The sequence below is a fragment of the Pleurodeles waltl genome, chromosome 7 (genome assembly GCF_031143425.1).
Source record: "Pleurodeles waltl isolate 20211129_DDA chromosome 7, aPleWal1.hap1.20221129, whole genome shotgun sequence".
Taxonomy (NCBI): Eukaryota; Metazoa; Chordata; class Amphibia; order Caudata; family Salamandridae; genus Pleurodeles; species Pleurodeles waltl.
The window spans coordinates 1,102,626,858-1,102,646,344 of NC_090446.1; positions in this window are offsets into that span (position 1 = coordinate 1,102,626,858).

The window sequence follows — 19,487 nt, forward strand, 5'->3', positions numbered from 1 at the left end:
CATGATCTGCACAAAACACACTGAGCCTATTCAAGAGAACCTGAAGGCCCATAGGTGTTTTGGAGATCAGAAGGGAGTCATCAGCAAATAAAAGGATTGGAACTTTTGAATTGTTCAGGGAAGGGGCATAATTTTGGCAATCGGTTACAACTTGCACCACCTCATTAATGAACAAAGAAAAAAGAGTGGGTGCAAGGACACAGCCCTGGCGTACCCTCTGCCTGATGTCTATGCGGTCGGTGAGTTCCCCCTGCCTGCCCCATCTTAATCGAGCATGGGTGTTCTCATGCAACCTTTGAATTAGGTGTACCAGATTCCCCGGGACACCGATTTTGTTTTGGACTTCCTACAGTTTCTCTCTTGGGACGAGATCAAAGGCGGACTTTAAATCCACAAAAGCAACGTACAAGTTATGTTTAGCCAGAGTAACGTATTTCCAAAGTAGCAGGAAGAGCCTAAAAACTTGGTCCATAGTACTAATTCTTGGGCAAAAACCGGCCTGGAGGGGGGATAAAACCTGGTTGGCTTGAACCCAATCCATAAGCCTATCTAGGACTTGCTTGGAAAAAATATTTTGTAAGTTATCAATAAGACTTATTGGGCGGTAATTTGCAGGCAGCCCCCCATCTCCGTTTTTATAGATAGGGATAATTTCTGCCCTGAGCCAGGAATCAGGAATAGGGCCACCTGCTGCTATGGCATTGGACAATGTATTTATATACCACGCCCAAATGACGGGTTCAGACTTAAACAGGTCCCCCGGTATCTTATCAGGACCAGGAGCCTTGGCGGGTTTCAAAGAATTAATAGCTGCTGTAGTTTCAGCAATTGTGAAAACAATATCCTCCACGGGGCCTTCAATAGGAAGTCTGCATTCATTACCCCTATGGTCCACAGGGTCCTGCTGTATGGATGGGGTATAAATCTCAGAGAAATGGGCCACCCATCTTTCGGGCTGGATGTGCAAGTTTAAAGTGTCATTACACCCTCTATGCCTGTTGGTCAGCAACCTCCAAAAAGAATCCTCATCTTGATTTTTAACTGCATTCAGAAGCTTCTGCCAGATCTCAAATTACCAATTTTTCTTTGCTAGATCCAGGACCATGGTATAGTTATGTCTGGCGGCCCTGATCTCCTCCTGTGAGTGCTTTTGCAGGGCCAATTTAAGATTGAGCCTCACATGGTCACAATCTTGGTTGAACCATTCTCTAGATTGAGTGATATAAGGAGTATACCTAGAAGTGATTTCTTTATACAAAATCTTCTGTAGGATATTTGTCAATTCAACATGGATAATCAGGATTGGGATACCGTCATCCTCTTGATCATCAAAACTAGAGAACAGCTGTAAAAAGGAAGAGTACATTTCCTTAATCAGGAATGGATTAGATGTACCTTTTGGCCAACTGACACGGGTTTGCCTAAGATTCAAATGGGGGATCGGAACATCAGTAGTCTCTAGATGCTGGGCTCTCCCAAATGCTTGATTGGATAAAATAAGACACAGAGGGTGGTGGTCGCTATCATAGCGGGGTTCCACCTTCATATCCAAAGTTTGACCAGACCCTAATATCGACCAAGAAATAATCAATAGTACTGGAAGAACGCCCTTGCTTAAAAGTGGGAGCACGATTTGGGTCAGATCTAGTACAACCATTACATTCTCTAAGTCCAAATCGTAAGCAAAAGGAAGCCATCTGCATAGCATCACAAGAGCCGATGCTGGGAGTATCATCCTTTGTTTGGGGAATACCCCAGGATTCATCTTCTTCAGTTGTCATATTACCTATAAGGTTCTTGAATACGAAGGAACAATTTATATCACCCCCTACCACCAGATAATTAGATGGATGCAGAAGTTCCATATACTCACCTAACTGAGCAAGTGCCCTAGATTCCATGCTACGGGGGACGGACCTCGCGTACACATTGACCATGATCACTATAAAACCAGGTTGAAATGTAAGTCTAACACCCAATAAATCTAATGAATTAAGGGATAGTACAGAGTGGTCACATTTCAATTTCTTATTTAATAAAATCATAAGCCCACCCAAAGGTTAACCAAAGCCTCTGGAGGCGGGTTGAGCTGCGGAAAAATATGTTGTGAACCCATCAACATATATCATCTCTTCTGCCCAAGTTTCCTGAAAAAAAACATATATCTTGCTTGGTAATGAGGTTGACCCATTCAGGATCTCCCAGCTTCTTCTCTATTCCAGCCGCATTCCAAGACATGATGTTAAGTTCAGGAAGCACAAGTGTTGGCCTGGCTCTCAGGGGTGCAGTGATCACCAGAGACCCTGGTCGTTTGTCTCTACAGGCCATAGTAACTACAATGGGGAGCTCTGAGGGTGGAGCAATATTTAGTCAGTCCAAGTCGGATAGCAGAGGGGAAGGGATCTCGGTCATAAATGGTCGATTGCTCTTAGGTGGGCCCTGAGCCCCTCCCACAAGAACATTAAATGGTCTATCAGTCCTTCGTGTCTCACCCCCCGGAGGGTACATACAGAGGCCAATTCCGGTATCTCTGCCAGTTTTCAGGGGGATGGTCCGTGAATTAAAAGCCATAAGGTTATCGGCCATGGTGGTATCGAGAAAAATAATTTAAATATAATCGAAATCTGAGTCAGGTTGGGCATGTCTGCGTACCTCCCGCATATCAGACCGAATAACAGAGAGACATTTCCTCTGTATGCGAATCAAATAAATAACTTTATTAGTGAGAGATTCATAAGACTCTCTGTGGCTGGCAGGCAACCTGGGGACCCCATCATGTAAATATAAGCATCCTTCCTGCTCTGATCATATCTCCCCTTTAAATCAGTCGCCTGAATTAATCTAGGTTGGCCTTGATGTAAAATTCTGGGTTCTGGGTGAACTAGCAGGCACCTGTACGCCCATACCATCCTTAGCTTCCTTGAAAGGAGGAATTTTACAGGGAAGGCTCTGGTCATTGTTTTTTTAGACAAAATTGGGCAAGCGTCCAGTATCAATGGGAGTATCGATAGGAAGGGATGGGCGACTCCCCTTTTTATTAATTGCCGTGCTTCTGGACTTTGCCCCCGACTTTACGCATTTGGGGAAAATAGTTGAGTTATCCCTAGTATCTAGTGTTGCTAACATGTTAGACCCCCCATGGTCGGCTCAGGGTTGTGGTCATTCGTGCTGGGCAGTTTACAATTACATGTTACCTTTTGATCAGATAGTCCAGACATTTTTCCAAAATTACCACTACCAAGGACTTTAAATCGTCCAGCTTCTGTGAGATAATTGCCAGTTCAAGCGACCCTTTATGTTGGGTCAACCAGTTTAGTTTAGTAGTTAGATAGTTATGTTTATAGAATCTGTTTTGTATTTAGGTTTGTTTGGTATCATCTTATTTCCCCTCTCTCTCTGGTACAATGGTATTAGACCCGGTGTGGAGGTTCGAAAAGGTTGGGGGTTTGCTGGAGGCTTAAGAGAGGAGGCAGCATCTGGAGTTGTGGATGGAGTTTCTTTGTATTGGATCATACTAGAAATAAATTCTTCTAAGAAACGCCGGGATCGCCTTAGATCTTTTCTTCTTGTGGAAATTTCCTCAGACACTACAGTTTGGCGATGGTTTGGCAGGATCCTATGTGTGAATTTTAGTTTGACAAAGAAGCTTCAACACATATTTTGGAAAAGGATCTTATATAGCTACAAAGGCACTGTGAATATTTTGTTTTCTCTCTAATTTCATTTATTGGATGTTTACTGATTCGGCTGTGATCGTCTTTCAGAGTCCTATGTTTGGAAAAAAAACATTGACATTGTGAGCTTCCTCACGCTCTGGTACAGTTTGGCTGCCTTCGAAAGATACATTTACGTTGCGTACCTTCTCGCACTGCATTACAGCATATGTCGGATTCTGCCGAATCTTTTGTCTTCGGCAATGACGTTTAAAGTCAGTAAGTGCTGTTATTTTTTTTTTATGGGCTACGTGTGCTACAATATCTGGATACTATTTGAAGCAGAAAATAAATATTTCCTAAACGATGATCCTCGTGGCAATAACGATTAAAGTTACTGGCTACAGGTATTTTTTTCGATCTGCGTGAAAGTGTTCAGAATTCTCCTTCTATCAGAAAATAAAGATTTCCTGAACGACAGTACCAGCGCTTGATTGAAGCTATTTCCAAGGGCGCTGCTTAAGTTGAAACTCTGTACTATCGCACAATTGATTGTTTACGTAGTAGACATCATCTACAAGGAACTCGCCAGAATTTTCTACTGCAACAGTTTGGACAGTAACTAAACAATTTGTTTAAATATATACCGGAACCGATCGACTTGTTTTTCTGGATGCTAAAGGCTACGAAGAGCGTAAACAGTGAAAAGGGACTAGCATTTTGTTATTTGATATAGACATTGAAGAAATACTCAAGTTTGGGCTGTGGTTTACTTAATAAGACAGAGGTTATTGTACAATTTTCATTCATTTTCTTTTTAGTTTTTATTTTGCATATTTTTTTATTATAGTTTATTATTTTTTCTAACTATTTTTGCTTAGCAGGTTTTATTCAGTTTTCCTGATTCTCTTCAGTAACAACATACAAAACATTGCTCCACCTCCATTTTTTTTATCTATGTCCAGAGATCCACCCTTTCCTTGGCCAAAATGGAAAAAAGTTTTCTTAACGTATATTCGAGTTTGCGGTAGCAGGTTATCAGCGGAGAGGAAAACGTCTCTGTTACAACACTGCTTAAGGGTGGAAGGACAAGACATTTTGGAGACCTTGCCATCAATTACTTCTCCTCAGGGTGGAGAGGGTGATACTCCTTTGAATGAATTTGAGATTACACTGCTTAAATTAGACAGGCATTATTTACCAAAGATTTGTATTATACTTCAGAGATATTATTTTGGTAAGTGAAAATAAAATGATGATGAATCTGTAGAAGACTTTGTGACCGCGTTACATAAACTTGCTACATTATATAATTTCGGTGAGAAGGGTATTCATGATCAGTTTATGCTTGAGTACAAAAGTGATAAAGTTAGAGAAGCACTCTGGTCTAAGAGTGAGCCCATATTAGATGCGGTATTAACAGTAGCTAAACAAGTTGAACATTCTATGTCATGCATTAATGATCTGAAAAAATCAAAAGGTATTTGTATTAATGTGCAGACACTTGATTCCAAGTCAAAAAGCAAGAATCAGTTATCATCTAAAGCAACATTGTCATGCTTCAGATGTGGATCTCTGTCTCATCTGGCTAATTGCAAGGAATGTCCTGCGCTTAATACTGTGTGTAATAAGTGTGGAAGGAAAGGACATTTTGCTAAATGCTGCAAATCTGAAACGAGATCTAAAATGAAAATTAATGAAATTGAATGTGAGGAAGAACGTGATTTTGTTCTTCAAATTGTAAATGATGTCAATTGTGTTTCAAGCGTTCATTGTGAGTATCCATCTGACATGGTAGAAGTGAATGGAATCAAAGTATCTATGATGATGGACTCTGGGACAAAATTGTCATTGGTATCAGAAGTGGATTTTGCCAAGCATTTTCAAGGGAAAGTCACACTTCATGATCCTGATGTTTCACCCTACAGCTAGGGTGGTAAGCCTATTGAATTGAGAGGGTATTTTGATGCAACTATCAAATTTAAAGGGAACAAAAATGTTGGGTAAAGTGTACGTTCCGGTGGTGGGTGATACCCATATTAAGCTGGCCTCATCAAAAACTGCTAGTGATCATTTTAAATCCCAATTCAGTACCACAAGAGCAGGTTCAAAGAATCAACAATATAGTGGATGAGTTAATAGAGGAGTTTTCAGATGTTTTTAGCTCCAAGGTAGGGTGCATTAAAGGATACAAGCATTGTATTTGTTTGAAAGAGGGTGCTCAACCAATTGCTTGTAAGGTCAGGAGCATTCCTTTTAGTTTGCAAGATAGGATCAAGATAGAACTCAAGAGATTACAATCTGAGGGTATCATAGAAGAGGTGGAGGCTGCACAATGGATTGCTCCAATAGTAGTAGCTTTGAAAGGTTCAGGTGACATCAGACTTTGCGTTGACCTCAGCCATCTCAAAAAGGTGATCATTGAGGACAAGTTTCCATTGCATAACATCACTGAAATGGTCAGCTCTTTAGGAAAAGCAAAGCTTTTTACTACATCAGACCTTAGTTCTGCCTGTCATCAGGTTCAGTTATGTGAATAGTCCAAATGTTTGACTTCCTTTGTCACACCTTTTGGTGTTTACAAATTTAATAGGATGCCTTTTGGTCTGTGTTCAACAGCTTCGGTGTTTCAGAGGCTTATGAATGAGACACTTGGTGATATTGAAGGAGTCAAGTTTTTTCAGGACGATGTTCTTATTTTTACAAATATTCTAGAGCATCACATTAAGAAAATAAATGAAGTTTTGGAGGTTTTCCGGACAAAGGGTATTACATTGAAAAAAGAAAAGTGTAAGTTCACTATATCAGAGATAACTTATTTGGGTCACACCATATCGGCTGAAGGTGTGAAACCAAAAGGCTAACTGGTAAAATCCATAGTTAACCTTATTAGTCCAAATAAAAAGAAGACGTTCAGGCTTTCTCGGGGATGGTGGAGCTTTATGCAAAATATGTGCCAAATTTTGCCAAAAGATCATGTTCCATCAGAAGGTTGCTCAAAAAGGGAATGGAATTTCATTGGTCAAGGGAGTGTCAAAAAGAGTTCGATAACATATAACATGCTTTGTCGTCTGCTCAAACTCTTAGCAGTTTTCAACCAGGCTTACACTGTTGTATTATAACAGATGCTTCTGATAAACGTTTGGGTTGTGTTCTCAAACAGATAAACAATGGAGAAGAAATCACGATAGCATTTGCTTCGAGAGCACTGAGAGGGGCTGAATACAGATATTCTACAATTGAAAAGGAGGCTTTAGCTGTTTATCGGGCCAGCAAACAAATTAAGCAGTTTCTGTGGGGGGTACATTTTGTGGCACAATGTGACCATAAGCCATTACAAGATGTTTTTGAGAAAAATGGTTTGGATTGTATATCTTCCAGAATTTGTAAATGGATAGTGGGACTGCAAGATTTTCAATTTGTAGTTAAATACATTCCTGGTTGTGAGAATAAAACTGCTGATTGTCTAGAATGAGAACTGAATTTGAGAATGTTGAAGATGAGAAAGTATCATGGTGGGTTGAAGATGATATTAAGGTGTGTGGTATAACAGATGGGTGGGTTTCGGAAAGTGAGTGGATTGAAGAGTTGAATAAAGATGAGGAATTGTTGGAAGTCAAGGAATTGGTGGTGTCAGGTAATATTTCAGTATGTCAGGAGAGGGAATTATCGTTGTTCAAGAAGGTTTGGAGTGAACTTTCAGTAGAAAACAGTTTGATTTTGAGAGGAGGAAGGTTAATACCCCCGACGCTCACGATCCTGATGGGACTCCAAGTCCCAGGATCCTCCATACTGCCTGCTGCCTGGGGGCGGCTCTCTAACGCGGGCGCTACATAGCGCGCTGCGCACCGCCAGTGCCTGCCTCCCGATGCTCACGATCCTGGTGGGACTCCAAGTCCCAGGATCCTCCGTACTGCCTGCTGCCTGGGGGCGGCTCTCTAACGCAGGCGCTACATAGGGTGCCGCGCACCACCAGTGCCTACCTCCAGATGCTCACGATCCTGGTGGGACTCCAAATCCCAGGATCCTTCATACTGCCTGCTGTCTGGGGGCAGCTCTCTAACGTGGGCGCTAAATAGCGCGCTGCGCACCGTGCACCGCCGCTGCGCAGGAACGCACGCGGGACGTGCCAAGGCAAAGCCTTGGCCAAGGGCAGGCCCGTCCTTCGCCTGTCAGCGACCGACAGAGGCCAGGCCAGGCCACCCCTTTTTAATTTTCGGTTGGGGGCCTCTGCTATTTGGACCTGGACACGACTCAGTAAGTAATGGGGAAGCGGAAGGCAGATGACATCTCTGCGCCACATTCTGATGCTAAAAAACATAAGAAGTGAGCCAGTAGGAAAGTAGATGACCCTCCCAAGCATCCCAAGCCTACTAGGTGCACTTTTGCACCTTCATCATGGCAGGTAGGGGCTCCTGCCCTTCCAGGACTCTGTGCTTTTTGGACTTGGTCCCCTTCTTCCACAGGTCTTCCTGTCCATGAATCCACTGCTGGTGTCTTGCAGTCTCTTCTGGGCTTTGCATAATTCTTCTTCTCTTCTCTGAGTGTGATCAGGAGAAGTTACAGTGATTTACTACTGCTTTCCTGGCCGCCTTTGTGGGTTGTTGTAGGAGGCTGGCCTGCCTTATAGTGGGTACCTAGTGGTACTTACACCTTGTGCCAGGTCCAGTTATCCCTTATTAATAGATTCGAAGTGTTCTAGCAGCTTAGGCTGTTAGAGGTAGCTATAGCAGAGCAGCTTAGGCTGAACTAGGAGACATGCAAAGCTCCTACTATACCACTTATATTATATAGCACTATATAACAAGAAAACACAATACTCAGAGTTACTAAAAATAAAGGTACTTTATCTTAGTGACAATATGCCAAAAATATCTCAGAGGATATACTCCCTTAGGAGGTAAGTAATATACACAAAATATACACACAAACCAAAATCAGGTAAGTAAACAATTAGAAAAGTAGTGCAAACACTGTAGAACACAATAGAATGCAATAGGAGACAATAGGCCTAGGGGCAACACAAACCATATACTTCAAAAGTGGAATGCGAACCATGAATGGACCCCAGGACTAGTTTAGTGTATAGAGGGTCACTGGGAGTGTAAGAAAACATTAAGGGTGTCCAAGATACCCCACCCCAAGACCCTGAAAAGTAGGAGTAAAGTTACCCTACTCCCCTAGAAAGACAGTAAAGTTGAGATAGGAGATTCTGCAAAGACAACAACTGACTGCAAAGCACTGAAGATGGATTCCTGGACCTGAGGACCTGCAAAGGAAGGGGACCAAGTCCAAGAGTCACGCAAGTGTCCAGGGCGGGCAGGAGCCCACTAAACCGCGGATGAAGGTGCAAAAAGGCTGCCTCCAGGTGGAAGAAGTTAAAGATTCTGCAATAACGGAAGGTGCCAGGAACTTTTCCTTTTGAAAGAAGATGTCGCACGGCATGGTGGAGGATGCAGAGTTGTTTCCATGCAAAAAGACCGCAAACAAGCCTTGCTAGCTGCAAGAGTCGCGGTTGAGGATTTTGGGTGCTGCCAGAGCCCAGGAAGGGCCCAGAGGTCGCCCCTTGAAGGAGGAGACAGAGTGGTGCTCAGCAACACAGAGAGCCCACACAGAAGCAGGCAGCATCCAAAGAAGCACCTGAACAGGCATTCAGAAGATCTGAGCACGGCGGTCATCTCAGCACAACAAAAGAGGGTCCCACAAAGTCGGAGTCCAACTCAGCGAGTTGGGCAATGCAGGACGGAGTGCTGGGGACCTCGACTAGGCTGTGCAGAAAGGAAGTCTTGCAAAAGTGCACAGAAGCCCTAGCAGCTGCAGTTCACGCAGTACACAGGATTACTGTCTGGCGTGGGGAGGCAAGGACTTACCTCCACAAAATTTGGACAGAAGGGCCACTGGACTGTCGGGACACTTGGATCCAGCTTCTGTGTTCCAGGGACCACGCTCGTCAAGATGATAGGGGACCCAGAGGACCGGTGATGGAGAAGTTTGGGGCCTGCGTTGGCAGGGGGAAGATTCCGTCAACCCACAGGAGATTTCTTCTTGGCTTCTAGTGCAGGGTGAAGGCAGACAGCCCTCAGAGCATGCACTACCAGGAAACAGTTGAGAAAGCCAGCCGGATGAGGCGCTACAATGTGGCTTGTAGTCTTCTTGCTACTTTGTTGCGGTTTTGCAGGCGTCCTGGAGCAGTCAGCGGTCGATCCTTGGCAGAAGTCGAAGAGGGAAGTGCAGAGGAACTCTGGTGAGCTCTTGCATTCGTTATCTGACGAGAAATCCACAGGAGAGACCCTAAATAGCCCTCAGAGGAGGATTGGCTATAGAGAAAGGTAAGCATCTATCAGGAGGGGTCTCTGACGTCACCTGCTGGCACTGGCCACTCAGAGGTGTCCATTGTGCCCTCACACCTCTGCCTCCAAGATGGCAGAGGTCTGGGACACACTGGAGGAGCTCTGGGCACCTCCCGTTGGGAGGTGCTGGTCAGGGGAGTGGTCACTCCCCTTTCCTTTGTCCAGTTTTGTGCCAGAGCAGGGCTGGGGAGATCCCTGAACTGGTGTAGAATGGCTTATGCAAGGAGGGCACCATCTGTGCCCTTCAAAGCATTTCCAGAGGCCAGGAGAGGCTACTCCTCTCAGGCCCTTAACACCTGTTTCCAAAGGGAGAGGGTGTAACACCCTCTCTCAGAGGACATCCTTTGTTCAGCCTTCCTGGGACTGGGCTGCCCAGGCCCCGGGGGGCAGAAACCTGTCTGAGGGTTGGCAGCAGCGGTAGCTGCAGAGAAAACCCCGGTGAGATAGTTTGGCAGTACGCGGGCTCTATGCTGGAGCCCCAGGGATGCATGGAATTGTCCCCCCAATACCAGAATGGTATTGGGGTGACAATTCCATGATCCTAGACATGTTACATGGCCATTTTCGGAGTTAACATTGTGATGCTACACATAGGTATTGACCTATATGTAGCTCACTCGTGTAATGGTGTCCCCCCCCACTTACAAACTGCAGTGGCAGTCCTGTGTAAGAATTGTCTGAGCTCCCTATGGGTGGCAAAATAAATGCTGCAGCCCATAGGGATCTCCTGGAACCCCAATACCCTGGGTACCTAGGTACCATATACTAGGGAATTATAAGGGTGTTCCAGTGTGCCAATCAGAATTGGTAAAATTAGTCACTAGCCTGCAGTGACAATTTTAAAAGCAGAGAAAGCATAAACACTGAGGTTCTGATTAGCAGAGCCTCAGTGATACAGTTAGGCACCACACAGGAAACACATACAGGGCACACTTTATGAGCACTGGGGTCCTGGCTAGCAGGATCCCTGTGACACAGGCAAAAACAAACATACATACAAGTAAAAATGGGGGTAACATGCCAGGCAAGATGGTACTTTCCTACAGTTGTGGTACTTACCTTTGGGCTTTCCTAGTATTCCCAGCTCCCCTCTACACATTATACTTACCTAAGTGGGGGACTGAATTTCCAGTTCTACTTTCTTCGTGTATGGTTTGTGCTCCCCCAGGACTATTTCTAACTATTGTGACTTTCACTAATTGCACTGTTTTCTAACTGCTTTATGCCTATTTCTGCATACTAGTGTATATAATTTGTGTATTACTTACCGCCTAAGGGAGTATAATCTCTATGGTATTTTTGGTATTTGTGTCACCAAAAAAAAGGTACCTTTATTTTTGTAACACTGTTGGAAAATGGGTTATTGGCAAGGGCAGGTAAGTACCTATACTTAGCAATAGGCCACTAACCTCCATTTAGGTCCAGTTAGGTCTCAATAAATTAAATCCAGCTCAACCCTTGGTAGCTTGTCAAAAAGCGACAAGGCGTAAATTAGGAGACATGTGTAAAGCATTTAAAAATCACAAAACAGTAAGTAAGTTAAACACAAAACACAATAAAAATCCAACACCAATTTATAATATTAGCCTATATTGTTATCTTTAAAATGACACCAAAATGAATAAAATCGGATAAGTGGAACCGGTGATATGAATTTTCAAAGAATGAATGCTTTCTAGCACATAGAAATTAAAACCGCCAATCTGGTCATCCGGTCGCACCTCGACCGGGGCAAAGTCAAAGTTTGAGGACAACCACGATGGAGCCCTGCTCGGCTACAGCTCACAGGAAGCCTCGGTCAAAAGTTAACCTTCGGACTGAGTCACTTTCTTGAAGATTTTCTTCAGTGGGACCAAGTCACCAGTCCACTCCAACCTCCTGGAACTCTTCCTCAGATACGCGTCGAGGTAGCCCTCGTGGAGATTTTTACCTTCGGACTTAGTTGTTTTTTCAAGATGAAAATCCTTTGACTGGGGCAAACCTGAATTTTGATCTGATATCCTTGGAGCTCTTTTCGGACACACTGCCTGGGAGGTCCCAGTCAACTTCCTACATTCAAAATTAGTCACTTTATTTGAGATTTTCTTCACCAGAACAAACCTGCAAGTCAGCTGGTCAGTTTCTTCAGGAGTTGGTACAGGGTACTCTTGTTAACAATTTTTCACCTGTAGCAAACAGGGAGTCCCTCTTTGAACCAGTTGAAGCCAGGCAAAGTCCTTATTGTGGTAAAGCCCAAATGTGCAGCTGGTGCAGTCCTCCAGGGTACAATGTCCAGGTGCAGGTCAGGGGTCCAGCAGGACAGTCCTTCTTCTCCTATAGTTCTTCCTGGTAGGGGTCTGAGGTGTGGGTGCAGGTCTGCTAGTTTTATCCTTGTTCCTGGGTGAAAAACAAGGGGGGGGGTTCCTGGTTCTCCAATCAGGTGCAGGGTCCTTCCCCTTGTGATGGCCACTTCCTGGGAAGTGTGGCAAAAATCAATCCCAGGGAGCAACATTCCTCAAAAATCCATCAGGGCTGAAAGTGATTTTTGGAGGTTATATCTGGCTGAGCCTACCCACTGGTGTGGGTAAAAATCTTAAGCACACCCTTCTCCTGCCCTCTCCTAATCTAATCAGGGGGGCACCTAATTGTCTGTGTTTGCAGGATGTGAGGGTGGTGCTGGGTTGCTCCAAATGTCCTTCCCTGCCTTTGAAGATCAGTTTGGCAGCCCTCCCCCTTCCTGTCTCTCCATCTGCTAGGGAAGTTCTCCTCCCCCAGGCACATTCCATTGTGCTGAGCCCAGGCTACTTCATACATCATCAAGGGAGCCTGGCCAGGCTGCCAGAGGCTGCCCAATCAGAGCAAAGCACGAAGTTGGCAACTTTTTAGGTAAAGTTTAAAACTCTTCACCTGAACAAGTCATATTAAATCCAACGATTGTAAATTGTGGGATTTATCATAACAATAAATTTGATACCAAACGTAAGGTATCTGACCCTTAAGGGGACTTTATAATTTAAAATAAAGTCTCCCCATTCTAGCCTATGGAGGCCATTCACTACAATGAGGGAAACACGAATTTGGCTGTTTTACCTCACTAGTGCTTATAAAACTATTTTATAAGGTCCCTGCTTATGGTTACATAGCACCCATCCCAAGGGGCACATGGGGCATACCTTAGGGTTGACTTATATGTAAAAATAAGGTAGTTAAAGACTTTGGAACTACTTTTAATTCTAAAGTTGACTGTGCATGTAACTGCCTTAAAATGACACTGGGCACCTCAGCAGTGCACCTATGGGTGCACCACCTATGTTGAGGTCCCTAAACCTACATGCCCTATATACTAGGGGCTTATAGGTAGGTTGACTTAGCCAATTATAATTTGCCTAACTTGCATACTCATTTTATACAGAGGACAGGCCCTGGGAATGATTGGCAGTACCCAGGGCACCATCAGAGTCAGGAAAACATAAGCAAAAAGTGAAAAATGGGGCAAAAAGTTAGGGTGCCTCTGCAATCAGCCCTGTTTACTCACAAACACTGAGTGTTTTCTTTCATGTGTGTAAGTACTAACTGTGACTACTGTGGTATTGCATGAGCTTTGCATGTCTCCTAGATAAGCCTTGGCTGCTCAATCACAGCTACCTCTAGAGAGCCTGGCTTCTAGACACTGACTACACTACACTAATAGGGAATATCTGGACCTGGTATAAGGTGTAAGTACCATAGGTACACACCACACACCAGGCCAGCCTCCTACATTTATACATCATGCAGGCAATCTTCTTTTAGCTTCTTGTTTCAAATGGGAGCCATTTTAGATTTTTTCGGACCGGAGTAATGTGGTTGGTTCTTCTGGATCCCGTTATGAGCCTCACAGTAGAGTTCAAAGTGTCCTTAAGGGGAGCCAGCTTTACTTTGGGTAAGCCTGCAAGTTAAAGGGGGTTAGCATCCGGTCTCTCAATGGAGCTATAGGTCGCCTCCGCAGGCCCCTATACTCTTCCCTGTGAAGAGCTACTGCCTCTGCCGATCATCTCACCACTTCTCCCCATGAGGCACTACTAGGGGCAGCAGTACTTTTCCACCTCAGCCTGATTGCCAATTTCGTCAATATGAGGGTCAGATCAATGAATCTTGAGGCATTTTATATTTCGTATGTCTTTTGTATATCCCCATGGCTCCCACTTCGAGTCGAGTCGAGCAGTTCCATATCATATGGTTAAGGTCAGCCGCCAAGGACCTACGGCCAGCACAGGTGTCTGGGGCAGCTGGGGATATGCAGTGAAGGCGTAAGGGTGAGAGGTATGCTATATGTCGGACATAAAACTGTACCAGCTGGAGACGGCATTTCAAGAAACTGTACGCGCATATTCCAGAGCTCGTGTCCTCTCTTTGTTGTGAAGTGCTCTGCCGAATTCTACCTCCCAGATGTCCTGTAAGTGCTTCAGAGAGAGAGACCTTAGTGTGAATCACCAATGTCCTTCTTAGCCAGGTGACGAGTATCCACCCGTTCCCTGGTGTGTACAGGCAATCAACAAAGATTTTTGTAGTCGGTTCGGTGTTGTCTACCTGCTACTCCTACCGCATGAGTCTGCAAATGGAGGCTTAGTCAAAGAACTAGCCCGGATGTACGCCATAGTTAGTTTGCAAATCATGAAATCTTTGCCGCTGCTCTCTCTGGAACAGTTGGCAAAGCGTATTAAGACCCTCCTTGTCCCAAAGCTACTTAGCGAAAGCTCGCACCCCTAGGAAGATCCAGAGGGGAATTTAGGATGACTAGTCCCGGGTGAGCAATCAGACAATATTTAAGCACTTTAGACCTACTCCGGTCAAGCAGGGTAATCGAGGCTGCCGAATCCCGAAGGGCCATCTTCCCATATTTAAGCATTTTAGAGCTACTCCGGTCAAGCAGGTGAGCTCTCTCAGGAGGAGCATCCCTGGTGCTGATAACGATAGTATTTTGTTCTGGCTCAGGGATGAATGGAAGTCCCCATTCCTTCAGTCAATGCCCCGCTAACCATCGAGTGAGCCGTTGCAGCTGAGCTGCTAGGAAGCAGAACTCGAAGTTTAGGAATCCCAGGACGCCTTCATCCGATGGGAGCTGCAATTTCGTAAGGGCTGCCCTCTGCCAGCAGTTATGCCAGTTTAAGTCCCACCCACCATTTTATCTAGGGCCTGGAACGTCGTTCATCAGGGGATCACTGGCATATAAGCAAAATGATATAGGAGATGGGGTAGTGTTCGTCACAGATATGCATCCCTGCAGGATAATGGTAGTGCTTTCCAGAAGGACCCTTGGGTCTTTAATAAGGATTCGTACCTAACAGGTCTAATTCAGTATGAAGATGTTGATAATGAGGTATCGGAAAGACCCTCCCTCCTATTGCAGCTGGTCCTCCCCAACATCCAGCGGGGTCAGAGGTGCAGAAGGGAGAAGAGCAAATAAACAAGAGTTTTCCCATTTGACCAGAAGCCTGGAGACAGTCCCAAATTATGTCAGAAGATGGGCAATACTGGAAAGGTCTGCGGTGAGGTCCTTGATGTAAAGAAGGGCATCATCTGCATAGACAGAAATTAAGTGAGTCCCATCTGGCAGTGTTATACCTCAGTCCCTCTACAGAAGATGGATTTGGGTGGCCAGAGGCTCAACTGCTAAAGCAAAAGTATCAGGAGCGGGGGGCAGCCTTGTCGGGTATCCCTGCCCACTTGAATCGGGTGGGAGACTAGGGTTCCCTGCATACTTGCTGGCTGGGTTTGTGTGCAGTAGATGGATCATCTTGATGGTGCGGTCCCCAAAACTGTAGTGGTAAAACACAGCAAATAGATAGCCCCATCCAAGGGAATTAAAAGCTTTCTCTAGGTTTAACACAAGGGCAGTGGTACAAGGCTAATGTGCCCCTACTGCCTCCATGATTCAATAAAATCATCTGATGTTGAGCGCAGTATTTATGCTTGAAACAAACCTGCTTTAATACGTATGAATTAGACGTGGAAGGAACTGTTGTAACCGAGTTGCTAATATTTTACTCAGGATTTTATAATCCATATTAAGGGTGGCAATTGGGCAGGATGACTTTGGGTTTCTAGAATCCTTGCCAGGTTTCAGCAGGAAGGCCAATAAGGCTTTTCTGAGAGTGGCCGGAAGATGATCAGCCTCTTGGACTGTTTCAAAGAGTTTCACTAAATGAGGTGCTAGAGAGGACAAATATATTTTATAAACGGGGAGCCTGTCTGTTTCCAGTGTTTTCCCTGTCATCAAGGCTGTGATAGCCTACCAAATGTCCTGCTTTGAGATAGAAACATTCAGCTCTGTCTGCTAAAGCGCCGTTAGGATGGGGTGGGGCTAAGGAATGGCTGGACTTCTGTCTCTGAGATTCTGGGACACGGAACTACTTCTTTGTATAAAATACAGCGAAGGTCTCACAAATTCCAATCTGTAAATAGAGTAGGGTATCATCGGGACCTTGTATACAGGCCAAAGGAGGCTGTCTACAGTCATTTCTAAGTAGTGAGGCGAACAGGGCTGCCAGACTTATCTCCTCTGGAGTAGGAATAAGCTTCATAAGACACATAATCCAGGAAACCTTGCCTTTCCACCAGCACAGCCAGGTCCTCACACATTCGGGCTAGGTGAAGGCATTGTGGCAGGTCATAAACGCCTGGCGCTCCTCCTAACTATAGTTCTGCTCCACCTGCACCATCCTATGCAGAAGCCTTAGACATTCACCAGAACCGTGTGGATGCAAGAGCCCTTCAACACCACCCTGAAGACTTCCCATTGCATTGCTGGAGAATTTGTTGAGTCCTCACTGTGGTCAACTGTTGCACTATATGGGTAGCCAATGCATCTCTAAAACAAATGTCTTTCAAGAGTGGATGGATGTAGCTTCCACTTTGGGATCGGAGAAGAGGTCCTCCCCATCAGAGTCCCATTAACAAGGTATTATCATCAGATATATCCCTACTCATGTAATCAGGGGAATGGTTCATTGGGGAGAGCTCTCTCAAACATACTATTCTGTCTAGTCTAACATATAGATTGTGCACTAAGGAGTAGTGGGAACAGAGTTTGAGGTTCGGTTGGAAACATCTCCAAGCATCTTGTAAGATCCACTGTGGTAGCCAGGAGATCAGGGTGCACATTGTGTGACCTGCTTGAGACATAGGGAGTGGTGGGTGAGAGCAGCCAGGAGAGACACTCAGGACGCAATTGAAGTCTACCCACCCCCACAAAGAATCTATTTGAGATGTGCCATGTGTCATGGTTCGGGACACATATACTGCCTATCAGAAGAGGTTTGCCGTCAAGTCTTGCAATCACAAGGATGAAACAGACCATGGGGTCAGTTTCCTGAGTCTGGACCTGAAAGGGGATACTGGCCTGCAACCAGTTAAGAGCCCCCATTGTGAAAGCAGACTAGTTAATAGAGTGTACCTGCCCTCGCCATCTCTCTTGTACACGTTCCACTTCCAGATGGGTTATGTGTGATTCCTGTAGAAGTGCTGTAAGGAAATTCCTCTTCTTGTACGGTCACCCCAAGTTTTTGGACTGATGCTGCTGGTTTTACGACCCTAGAGTGCACTGTGGCCTACTAACCAGACCTCAGTGTCTGTGCCCTTATCCCTAAGCTGATATGTCGAATTGGCTTTTACCCCAATTGTCTAAGCTAGCTTACCTGTAAGTCCCTGGTAAATGGTACCTTGGTTACTCAGGGCATGTAAGTTAGAGGACCCCCCCCCCAGGACTGCAGTACTGCATGTGCCACTGTGGGTGACCCACAAGTATAACAAGACTCCCAGCCTGCCATTTGCTGGCTGAAAGAGCAGTTTAACTACTGGCCCGACTTTGCCATTTTAAGCAATGGCAAAGCCAGACTTCCCCCTGGGATATGTCTATATCACCCCTATGGCAGGCCTAGCAAGTCCTAAGGCAGGGTGCAAGATATCCCATGGGCAGAACATATATTTTACATGTTCTGGTAGTAAAATCTGTAAACTGTTGTTTTTACTGTGGAAAAACTTGGTCGCCCTAATGGCGAGTGCAAAGTTACACACTGATCCCTCAGTTGTGCCAACTCTGGAATGGTGCAAACAAAGTGGGTCATTCAAGTTATCAAACAACTTGTTACTTGTTGACTCGATTCTCAGGTCTAAATTGGTGCAAGGGTCAGTGAGCCTGCCTCCCGTCCACAGCACAAGGAACAGCTGAGAATCCTGCTGGAGGAAGTTTGGAGCCCAAAGTCTTCCATCCACTGCCAACCACCTCCGTGGAACATCAGGGACTAAGACCCAATGCACAAAGTTGTACCTGAGCTTCTTGAGCCCGGGAACATCAAGGGGCAGCTAAGACCCCCAGATGATGGGTTATTGACCCATGAAGAATTGGCCTGTGACTGCGGTACTGGGTGACCAGTAGTCCAGTGGTGACTGGGCTTCTGCCAGCACCAAGGGAATTTTGAGGGATGTTGATTGTCTGAGCAGGACTGCCTCACCTCTTTCGTGAACCGAGGAGCAGTTGGTTTAAGACTCCAGTCGACCACATCACACCTACAGCATCCTTCATCACTTGCATCAGCACCACCTCCATAGAAAAGCAGCTGGCACCAAATAAAAGTGCCTGGAACTGATTGACAACTGCTTCACCTACTGAGGTAACTGTCTCTGACGATCTTGCTGGTCCCTTGATTGGCTTCCCACTGGAGTTGGTTGCCTGAAGTGACTCTAAGTGACTATATTCCAACTAGCTAAACTTTGTGGTGTAAACATTTCTATGTGTCAAATTCATCGAATTTGCCAATACTTGTTCATGGTTTAGTGACATAAGCCTGCTTTACTATACCTGTCAAATTCTGTATTTCTAGACTCTTCGATGGATCTTTTTCATCGTGCTGTCTAGAAACACACAAAAATACACTCTTTTTATAAATTTGTACTGTATTTCTCTGGTGTTTTGTAGATTTCTTCTTCAATGCTCTTGGTGCTGTTTAAATGATTTACACTTGTTCCTTTGTGTAACCCTTGCTGTTCGGAGCCACAGCTATCCAGGGTTGAGCTACAGGCTTGACCAAGGAAACATTAGAGCTTTACAGGGGTTGGTAAGTGTATTACATAGTGTGGTGGCACAACCACACCACATAACACACTCCATTTCGTGGCAAGCATTATATGGACATAGCTACACATAAGTAGAGCATGCCTTTTATAGCACCTGGAATGAGTCTGCATCCCCCTTAAATTTCAGGAGATGATCCTAACGCTTTGGGTTATAAAGTTATGGAAGTACCCTTGGAGTTCCACCCATATGTATGTGAGTTCCCTTCAACAGAGCCAGGGGGGAAGTGGAGGATAATTGAAGTGTGTGTGTAGGGATGTGCCAACTATTCCAGGAAAAACAAGAAACAAGATATAATTGCAAAACCATTCACAGAGGTAAATATAGCAGGTGACAAGCTGGGCTGCTGTCGTTCAAAATTCAAATAAACCTTCCCATACGGGAGATGAGGTG